The 7771-nt window shown below is 45.9% G+C and overlaps 1 long non-coding RNA gene across 1 annotated transcript; it reads right to left on the bottom strand.

The window, feature by feature from the left end:
• Positions 1–919: 919 nt before the first annotated feature.
• LOC135105170 (uncharacterized) lies at positions 920–4967 on the bottom strand. Its single transcript, XR_010270735.1, has 2 exons — positions 4427–4967; positions 920–1735 (listed from the first exon to the last, which is right to left on the bottom strand). It is a non-coding gene; the product is annotated as an uncharacterized LOC135105170 (long non-coding RNA).
• Between the last annotated feature and the right edge of the window lie 2804 nt (positions 4968–7771).

Genomic DNA, 7771 nt, shown 5'->3' with positions numbered 1-7771 from the left:
TGTTTCTGTACAGCCGTGAATCATATTAACCACTCGTGCTGTAAGAATGAAGGACACGTAATTAAGATTAAGTCTAATATGAAGCTAAGTATTTCACTGCTACGGCTTCTCAGCTTAACTCCTACACAAAAGACGCCCTGCTTCTGTACACCCGTGAATCATCATAACCACTCGTGTTTTAAGAATGAAGGTCAAGTAATGAAGGCAATGTTTACTGAGATACGGGGAAAACAGAAGGGTTGGATCACCTGAAGGAGGGAGGTTCAGTTGTGGAGCAAGTTGCAAGACAGGTAATACTTTCACAGCACTAATAACACAGTCCGGATTCACTGAAATGATAATCGAAGAGAGAGAGAGAGAGAGAGAGAGAGAGAGAGAGAGAGAGAGAGAGAGAGAGAGAGAGAGAGAGAGAGAGAGAGAGAGAGAGAGAGAGAGAGAGAGAGAGAGAGAGTGTTCAGTTCCTGTTTCTGGTATTCCCTCGTTAGTTCTTCTCGTTAAAGGAATACATTTGCGCAGGTGAAGAAAAAAGAACAGACCAGCAGCAGACCTTTTGCCCCTTACGGATGTGTCTGCGATAAGCCACGCTGTTATCTAATCTCAAGTTATTATTTTTTTTTTATGTCGTGTGGTGAAAGCAAAAGTGTACATCCGGCTTGTTTTCTTTTTTTTACTCTATTTATTTTCATTATTTATTTATTTTATTTCTTTGTTTTAAGCACCTGTCAGCAGTGTACTTGTTATCGCCTCACCTGTCATCATCACACCGTCACAACACCTGTCACCAGCACGCCTGTTATCACCACCGCATACCATCACCACACTTATCACCACCACTTATCATCACCACACCTGTCACCACATCAACACCACATCAAGCCCTCTTCAACATATGTAGTTTGTTAATACCTAGCTCTCTCTCTCTCTCTCTCTCTCTCTCTCTCTCTCTCTCTCTCTCTCTCTCTCTCTCTCTCTCTCTCTATACCGCCCACTCTCATGTTCCACTATTTACTCCTCCTCCTCCTTCTCCTTTTCCTTCTCTTCCTCCTCCTCCTCCTCCTTTTGCTGCCACCCCTTCCCCCCTCCATCACCGGCAGCCATCAATAGGTAAGGTGACGTCACTGCTCAACCCACGCGAGGAACCTACTTGACGGAGGCGCTGAGTAGGGAGGGGGGAAGGGGAAGGGTGTTACTGTGGTGGTGGTGGTGGTGGTGGTGATGTATCGTGTTGCTTTCCTTCTCTTCCTCTTTATCTTCATCTTGTTTCTTCTTTTTTTTTCTTTTCATCTTCATCTTGTTCTTTTCCTTCTCTTCTTCTTCATCTTCGTCTTGCTGGTTCTTCATCATCATCATCATCTTCATCTATTTTTTTCTTTTTTCCTTCTCTTCTTGTTCTTCTTTTCTTTCTCTTCTTCTTGTTTTCTTTTCACTTTCTTCTTCTTCTTCTTCATTTTGTTGTTGTTGTTGTTGTTGTTGTTGTTCGTCATCATCATCATCTCCTGTCGCTGTCATAGTAGTAGTTGTTGTTGTCGTTAATGTTGCCGTCAATGTTGTTGTCGCGGCTGTCACTGCTGTCATTGTTGCTGGTGGCGGCAGTGGTAGCGTTGCCATCATTACTGTTGTCAGCAGAGGGGAACCAACACCGCCAAGTCACTGTTGTCATTACCATCACCACTACCATTGGAAAGTGGCGGACTGAAGGAGACAGAAGGAGACCCGGACACCTCCTTTACCCAGCCTGCCAAATGCACTTCACAATAACACATGAACAGATAAGCAGATTAGTGAATAAATAAAAAAACTGTCAATCAAATAAGCCAGGATGGGATCTTGATGGGGGAGGAAGGGAGGAGTTGGGACGCTTATATATCCAGAACTGAGGGTTAACTCCTTTGATTACGCTATTTGGGGGCTGCTGTACGGAACGGAACGGAAAGAAGAGTTGGGGGAAGTAAAAGAAGAACAATATAGAGAGAGAGGGATACATGAGGTGAAAAGAATAGGGTGAGGGACAGCAATAGGCCTGGTGTACCTTCTGTGGGCCTTTATTTATATATGTTCTTGTTGTCCTAGGCCTAATTCCCCTCGTGCAAAGAAGTAGATAAATGAATGAATGAATGAGGTATAATTTGGAAGCATGGCAGGACCTACAGTGAATGAGTCAATGAATGAGTGAGTGAATGACAGTTAAATATGCTGGACATCAAAGGTTTTATAGCACCAAGGAGGAGCTAAAAGGGAGAAAGGCAGAAAAAAAGAGGAAATAGAAAGTAGGAAAATATATGTAACGAGGATGTGGAAAAATAGAAAGCAACAACAATAACAACAACAAGAGCAACACAATCACATCACAACACCACAACACAGACAACAGTACGGCACAAGAACAACAGTACGGCACAAGAACCAGTCACAACACAGAGAGCAGTGGGAGGCGTTGCAGAGACATCCGAAGAACACTGGTACACTGGACTGGACAAGGCGAGGATTAAGTGCGTCCAGATGAAGTAGATGAGGAAGAAGAGGTGAGCATGACGGAATCAACTTAGTCAAAAACGAAACTTTGTGATACTGAAATGCTATCCTGGAGAACTTACAGCACAGGAGGAGAGGGAATAGCGAGTAAATGCAAAGATCCGTGTTTGTAAACGAGATTCAACCGCTTTTTAACAGGCTGTAGTGAAAGTTATAGAGTGGGTTTTCAAGGTTCCTGCTTCTACTGATAGGTTAACCAAGATTCCGCGTGCACCGTTAATATAAAAAACACACTTCGGAACCTGACCAATCATCTCCTTTGAATGTACTGATGAAAGGCAAAGTGCTGAGGCCATGCTGCTGGTGGTGTTAATAAAAGTAATGCCTACACTGCTTTCGCTAACCTCACTTCGGATCGTATTGAAGGCTTCGGCTCCATGCATCACTCACTGCCATCACTCTGCCGTCTGTGTGTGAGTGAACTGTTTCAAGAGGAAGGTTGTAAGTCACTTTGGGATAGAATTCCTTTGGCTCTTTTCTATATGGACACCTTCAGCTTTCTTTCTTTTTTTTTTTTTTATAATAACTTTTTGTTGCTTTAGATTCAGAAAAAATATGTGCACACTTATGGTTACATGATTAAAACTTAGGATAATCCCCCTATTTTTTTTTTTTTTTTTTACTTTCCTACATTTGGGACAGCTAACCTCAATGGACTTTTTTTTATATAAACCGTCCTGCTCTTAGACAATGCCCCTTACATAAAAAAAAAAAAGGAATATATGTATAAACTGTTATGGCAACACTGTTACACCTTCACCAGTAAACCACATCATGCTAATCTCATTGGCTACCCACTAACAGACAAACCAAATCTTGTATTGCACTATAGATTGGCTGTAAGTAAATATTTAACTGTTCAAAAATACGCCATCCTTTTTCTCGCTGTCTCTCATTCCCTGAACCGCCACAAATGATATCCAGGTGGCACGATAAGCCGCCGGGCCGCAGTCTTCTTATCTACACTTTTATCAGCGGGGCGAGGTGAGGCACGCCGCTTAGCCACCAGCGTCGCAACTCCCTCAGGGCGGCGCACGCATTCCCCGCCACCACCAGCACCGCCATCAGTCCTGACGCCCTCAAGTCCTGGTGTGCTGGTGGGCGTCGTGTCCTCAGCGTTGTGCGTCACTGCTTATATTGTCATTTTAAAGCTGCGTTATTGTTTTTTGTTACTTTCTTATTTTGTTTCCTCCCTCCTATCACTCATTTTGTTACTTTTGTTTCTCTCTCTCTCTCTCTCTCTCTCTCTCTCTCTCTCTCTCTCTCTCTCTCTCTCTCTCTCTCTCTCTCTCTCTCTATCCCTTTCCCTTTCTTCTCTCATTTTTCTTACTTTCTCACTTTCTTCCCTTCATCTCACCCTTCCAGTTACTTACGACTATAATCTGAAACACTTCGGCACCGCACCTCCAATACTTTCAAAAGACCGTACAGCTGAAGTAACACGGCTCACTGATACGGTTCTAGTGACAGGTTAACAAAATTTCTCCGTTACTAACACGAAAAACACTCTTGAAAACCCGGCAAATCATCTCTGCAGCCTTTGAAAACAGCTGTGATGAGAATGCAGAGTGTTTGAGAATCCGAGACTTTTCTTATTTTCTTCGTCCCTCCCTCCTCCTTCCCCTTGTTCAGTCCTTCAAGCGAGACATCATCTGCGTCTCAGTCCCACAGGCAAGACGGTCCCCCTGTGTTTGTTTGGCTTATGCTGTGTTGAGGTGTTTTGGTGCTGTGGTGGCGTCCTCCAGAGAGAGAGAGAGAGAGAGAGAGAGAGAGAGAGAGAGAGAGAGAGAGAGAGAGAGAGAGAGAGAGAGAGAGAGAGAGAGAGAGAGAGAGAGAGAGAGAGAGAGAGAGAGAGAGAGAGAGAATAGTAACGTCATTTTTTCTTCTTTCTTACCTTGGATTCAGAAACTTGCTGTATTGAATGAGTGTCACACCTTCACCACCACGTGATCACCATTACACTTGTCAGCACCACACGTCACCACCACCACGTGATCACCATACTGTCACTATACATGTCAGCACCACACTTGTCACCATCACCATTAAGTCATCACCACAACTGTCATAACAACGTCAACACCATACAAGTCACCATCATAGTCATCATCATCTCCACACCTGTCGGTCATCACTACAACTGTCATCACCACAAGTCATCACCACAGCTTTCACTCAACGGATAACCAATCATAAGCTTTTCATTCTCATTATCCCAATGTTCCTCCTCCTCCTCCTCCTCCTCCTCCTCCTCCTCCTCCTCCTCTTCCTGGTCCTCCATTCACCCTCCTCTTCTTCCTCTTCCTCTTTCTACTCATCCTCCTCCCTGCCTATACCGCAAGAGACCCCCAACAACCCCCCATTTCCCCCAACCCTCCAATCAATACGCCCGCCCGCCTTCCCGCCCTCACCCACTGCAGTCATCCCGCCCACTTCCCGCCCACGCTAGCTTCCTCCCGCACATATCACTCACTTCCAGCCCAATGTCACATACCTCTCGCCCTTGACCTAATTTTCCCCCATACCAGCGCCCATTTCCCGCCCACAGTATCCTCTTCCCGCCCATAACGCCCACTCACCTATATTGTTAGTGCGCATCTAACGAAAAGTTTTCTTCAGTAACCTTTCTTCCTCCTCCTCCTCCTACTCTCTCTCTCTCTCTCTCTCTCTCTCTCTCTCTCTCTCTCTCTCTCTCTCTCTCTCTCTCTCTCTCTCTCTTCCTACTCCTCCTCCTCCTCCTCCCGCCCTCCATAAGACAACATCACTTTAAGCTCCCAGTGACCTCGATTCTGACCGGGTCACAGCTTTTCCAGGCGATGCGTAGTGGGGGTCGTGCTAGTAGTAGTAGTAGTAGTAGTAGTAGTAGTAGTAGTAGTAGTAGTAGTAGTAGTAGTAGTAGTAGTAGTAGTAGTAGTAGTAGTAGTAGTAGTAGTAGTGGTGGTGGTGGTGGTGGTGGTGGTGGTGACGTCACGATTCTGCACACTTACCTGCAAAAGGAGAAAAATGCATATTAGTTAACAGGAATATTCTCGTGAATTCATCTTGCATTTGTAGTAGTAGTAGTAGTAGTAGTAGTAGTAGTAGCTGTTGTTGTTGTTGTTGTTGCTGTAGTAGTAGTAGTAGTAGCAGTAGTAGTAGTAGTAGTAGTAGTAGTAATAGAAGTGTTATTACGTACTAAGAACATACAGATAATTCTACTACTACTACAACTACTACTACAACTACTAATACCACCAGCACCACCACCACCAGCAGCAGCATTACCACACATACAGCTATCTATCTTTATCCCGGGGCGCGATCCTCTTAAAGGCGGGCAGCCAATATAAGACGTCACGTCTCATTGTGGAGGCAAAAATGCAGCGCCTTCACGCCGCCCGTCTCAGCGTGCCTCCAGGACACGCGGGGCGCCATTACTCCAACAAGGCCCCGAGTGTTTGCTGCCGCCCCTCATCCCTCTACACCAACACCACCAGCAACACCGCCGCCAACAGGTGCCGCCCTAGAGGCTCCGCAGCAGCAGCAGCAGCAGCAGCGTGGAGGCGCCTCTCTCTTTAAGCGGGTCGCTGCACACACGCCTTCCATCATTTAAAGTTCTAGGCAACAGATCCAGCCAAGTGGAGCTCATCTACCTGCTATTTATTACCACACTACACTGCATAGCACCCCCCCCCCTCTCTCTCTCTCTCTCTCTCTCTCTCTCTCTCTCTCTCTCTCTCTCTCTCTCTCTCTCTCTCTCTCTCTGTGTGTGTGTGTGTGTGTGTGTGTGTGTGTATATATATATATATATATATATATATATATATATATATATATATATATATATATATATATATATATATATATAAGAATGCAATATGAGGGGAATAAGGGACATTTGTTACCATCTGCCACCCGGAGCTGAGCGACGACCAGATTACTTCACACCTCGCTGTCTGGTGACGGTAACACAGGCTTTCCTTTTAGTTGGTTTGCATGCCACAAATGATACTCATTATGTGTGTGTGTGTGTGTGTGTGTGTGTGTGTGTGTGTGTGTGTGTGTGTGTGTGTGTGTGTGTGTGTGTGTGTGTGTGTGTGTGTGTGTATATATATATATATATATATATATATATATATATATATATATATATATATATATATATATATATATATATATATATATATATATATATATATATATATTACACACACACACACACACACACACACATTGCAAGAGTTTAATAGATAGTAATAATCGGTGCAGCCTTACAGTATCTGATAAAACGAGAACAAAGCGTTCATAAAGATTCACGTGGAATAACAGATACCTGTCAACTACTGCCCCGCGGCCGCCACTCACTGGGGCGCGCTCAGCCAGGGGGAGATAATATTGTTTGAACACACTGTACTAGAATACCACCTATGAAATGTTTTTTTTTTCTTTTTTTTTCTTTTCATCATGTTTTTGAGGTCAGCGCGCAGGAGGGGTGGACGTGACGCGCGGTACACTGGCGGCGCCCACCACGCGGGGGACGCGGCGGCGGGGATTCCAATACCACCAGCCAGGCGAAGCCACGCTAACTGATGGTTTTCAATAATCATTGCAGCTTGACAATGAGAAATAAATATTAAAGATCTCCTCTCTATCCTTGAGGGAAGAATTCTCTCAGGCAAGACGCTTCCAGCCTTCAGCGTGCTGCTCTTTAGCCTTTGTGCACAACACACAAAGAGTACTGAGCACCGGTGTGTATTCCTGAGTCCCGGATGTCATGGCTCCACACACACACACACACACACACACACACACACACACACACACACACACACACACACACACACACACACAACCTTGGCAATGGCATCCTAACAAGGCGCCAGCGTTCAGCGTTCAGGGCGCCGTGACGTGGCAGTAACTGGCTGTCCTGTACTCCAGACAAAGCATCGAGGAAGAAAGTGAACAAAGCGCCTCGCGTCACCGCCGTGCCTCACCTCTCCCTGGCCCTCGCGCGGGCGTGGCTGACGGCCGCACACCGCCCGCTTACGACGTCCTCAAGGCCGAAGTACACCATTTACGCAACTCCGCCAGTCACCCACCCGCCCCATGGCACGGTCAGCACCCGCGCCACGCCCACGCCCTCCACACCTCGGGATACCAAGGCACCTAGGACCCCACGTGCCCTGCAGTGCCCAGGCAGCAGGGGTGTGGTGAGGGGTGTGGTAGGCAGTGTCTAGGGGCGCGTGGCGTGCTCTGGGTA

The sequence above is a fragment of the Scylla paramamosain genome, chromosome 11, assembly GCF_035594125.1.
Source record: "Scylla paramamosain isolate STU-SP2022 chromosome 11, ASM3559412v1, whole genome shotgun sequence".
NCBI classification, from domain to species: Eukaryota; Metazoa; Arthropoda; class Malacostraca; order Decapoda; family Portunidae; genus Scylla; species Scylla paramamosain.
The sequence above is the reverse complement of the archived record's forward strand: the minus strand, read 5'-3'. Positions and strand labels throughout refer to the sequence as shown.